The 2,641-nt window shown below is 31.3% G+C and overlaps 1 protein-coding gene and 1 long non-coding RNA gene across 2 annotated transcripts in view; both read left to right on the top strand.

The window, feature by feature from the left end:
* LOC100166034 (nephrin-like) overlaps window positions 1-2,641 on the top strand; it is a 511,552-nt gene that overhangs the window by 52,092 nt on the left and 456,819 nt on the right. The window lies entirely within an intron of this gene.
* Window positions 893-2,118, top strand: LOC103311993. The gene is made up of 2 exons (XR_511316.3): window positions 893-1,121; window positions 1,788-2,118. It is a non-coding gene; the product is annotated as an uncharacterized LOC103311993 (long non-coding RNA).

Here is a 2,641-nt window from a genome sequence, read left to right as displayed (position 1 = left end):
CAATTGGCGACGAACGGTAACGTATGACAGTAGTACGTCTCGCTATCAATTGAGCAACGGCTGTAGAGCTCTATTTTAAAACCGTGGGTCTGAAGATAGAACTACGAAACGACCTCTTAGAGGTCACGGATCACGGTCAACGAATAGACGAAATACGATAAGTTATTTTTTTTTTAGTTCAATTTTATTTTTAATTGTTATTACTTATTTCACAGTATTACGCGAGAAAGAAGGGAGCGACGAAGGCAAACAAGGTCAACAGAGGAGCAGCGGGACGTCGTACAAGACGCAAAGGCAACGAAAAGTGTGCTAACTGCTATAGTGTGGCAGTGTGCTTGTACAGTTGTATGACAACAGAAGTATATATAGTAATACAATTGATGTATGTCGTACGATGAGAACCACGCGCAAGTGCAAGTAGTCAGTAATGCGGTATATACAATACACAGTACACTTCAAAATATGCGAATATTATCAATTACGCGATAAACAATAATACTGATAAGAGAAGAACTCAAAAGCACGGTTATATATCTTAAACCATGCTCAAAAGTTAACACCACGATTTAAGATATACAGGTTACTCAACGACCCTATGTACATACACAACAAAAGTGGTGCGCTTAAAATATGTTGATTTCTAAGTTCTAACAGCTGATCAACTATGTGAGAATAACTACTAGCGCTCCAATACATAATATTGTATATCTATATTGATATATTTTGTAGTACCAAGAGAAATTACTATAATGCAAAAGCGCTAACTGTTATTCTTGCTATGACAAGATCGTTAATTTTAAGCGCACCAAAATATAAGTTTCGTTGAGCAACCTGTATATCTTAAATCGTGGTTAACACCCCGCCGTTGTTATCTCATAATAACCTGACGATTGATAACGTAATATATTGTGCAGATACCAAATCCCTTAGATCATAACGTAGACATATTATGGATATTGAATCATGAACATATTCATACATATCATGATATAAACAATATGATACATGATACATATAATATATTATAATATAATTGTATTTGATCTAAAGCAAATCCTCATAGTGATTAGTGACTAATCAATATTCTCCAATTTCCAACAACGGTCAGCAACTAATTTATTGTAAGTACACACGGATCTCCTTTGTAATAAGTTTTACCTACTTAATTTTATTAAATTTTAGTATTTTAATTTTACCTATTTTAAAATAAATTGTAAATTGTTTGTATATCTTAAAATACTTGTAACTCGCTTTAAAATTAAAATATAACAAAAAGCCCAAGTCATTGCCTAGATCAGCGGTTCCCAAACTTTTAGGATCACGGAACCCGTAGGAAATAGTTTGTGTTTTGTGGAACCCTAATCTCTTTACTTCCAACTCAACCCCATTTTTTCTAAAAAAAAATGGTAATAGAGTAAAAATAGCTTTTTCAACTAGAGATGGGTACTCGTCCTTAAGTTCAATCCAAAATTCCGCGGAACACACTTTGGGAAACGCTGGCCTAGATAATAATCTTAGCTTTAAATTTTTGAAGAGGTCAATTCACCCTAATTTTTAAATTACCAGATATGAATGTGATCTGCTGTGCTTAAAATTTGCTATGTTACGCATTAGTAAGACGGAGACAAGAAATGTCACTTTAATGTCCCCTAAGTGTATAAGCCTTAGACATTTTTTTTTTTTGATTTATGTGATTTTTTTATTCAATCTGTTACAAAATATGAACAATAAGAACAATTGATGACTATGTTATACAGACAAATAACTAATGCTTCTAATTATTTTAGGTAAGAATGATAAGATTAAATCCTACAAGGATAGAGCTAAGGATTGAAGATCTAAGCGAATTTGCAGATATCAAAAATCATTATGAAGCCATTAAAAAAACCAAAGAAGAAAAACAAAAAAATCTATACGGTCCTCTTCTAAATAGCAACACCTCAAAAACCAAACAAGATGCTGTACAAGAAAGAATAGGATTCATCCCAAGGCCCAGACATTCATCACAATGAAAAAAAGTACTCAACTATCTGATTTTTTATTCTAAGTATTTTTATTTATTACTTTTATGCATTAAATGCTAAAATTATTAAAATATTAAATGATTTTAACTATTAATTATGTTATACTGTTTACCTTCTTACTCCTTTTACTGTACCATTCAGTTATAGATGCTTACCTCATATTATCATAGGTGTGCGCACGGTATATGCAGGGTATGCAGCTGCATATCCTGAATAAAGAGCCTTGTTCCTAGACATGCCAAAAATAAATATTAATCATAACTATATTTGGTTAAACGTTGATAGCCACGATAAATGAAATTAAAAATACGTATAACACATAATATACATTTGTTAAGCAATCATTTTAAATGCAATGAAGATGAATTAGTAATTACTAATTGAAATAAAGTTATTACAAAAACATGAAGCGAAAAAAAAAACAATTTGAAGTTAACATAGGCATTAAAATGCCATGCAATTGGCTTCTGTGGATAAAAGATTTTGATAAACAAAGTAATTTTGAACCATTTAGTAACATATTAAAGAAATTTGCAGTAATACCAGTCACAAGCCGTACATGCATGTGAACGATCATTTTCAAAATTAACTTTAATGTAAAAGATTAAAAGATAAAA

Source organism: Acyrthosiphon pisum, chromosome X (assembly GCF_005508785.2).
Source record: "Acyrthosiphon pisum isolate AL4f chromosome X, pea_aphid_22Mar2018_4r6ur, whole genome shotgun sequence".
Taxonomy (NCBI): domain Eukaryota; kingdom Metazoa; phylum Arthropoda; class Insecta; order Hemiptera; family Aphididae; genus Acyrthosiphon; species Acyrthosiphon pisum.
This window is presented reverse-complemented; position numbering and strand designations above follow the sequence as displayed.